The following is a 248-nucleotide window of genomic DNA, read 5'->3' as shown; positions in this document are numbered from 1 at the left end:
CTGCTAGCTCAGTACGACAGTCCTGGGAACAGGCAAAAGGCTAATTTGGCTTCACACTCTGCCTCCTCCTCCGTGTGCTGACACCAAAGGGATAAGGTTTACGTTTCTGTGACTGAAGCCACAGGCTGCAGGGGCTGTGCCACAGCGAGCTGGAACCCTTAATGAGCTGGATCTTGCTGGCATCGGAAAGGGCAAGTCAGCTTCTTGAGAATCCAGGAAAATCCAGCCGCTGGCTCAGCCCACAGGGG

Source organism: Antrostomus carolinensis, unplaced genomic scaffold (genome assembly GCF_000700745.2).
Source record: "Antrostomus carolinensis isolate BGI_N321 unplaced genomic scaffold, ASM70074v2 scaffold6327, whole genome shotgun sequence".
Lineage (NCBI taxonomy): Eukaryota > Metazoa > Chordata > Aves > Caprimulgiformes > Caprimulgidae > Antrostomus > Antrostomus carolinensis.
Note: the sequence above shows the minus strand (reverse complement) of the source record.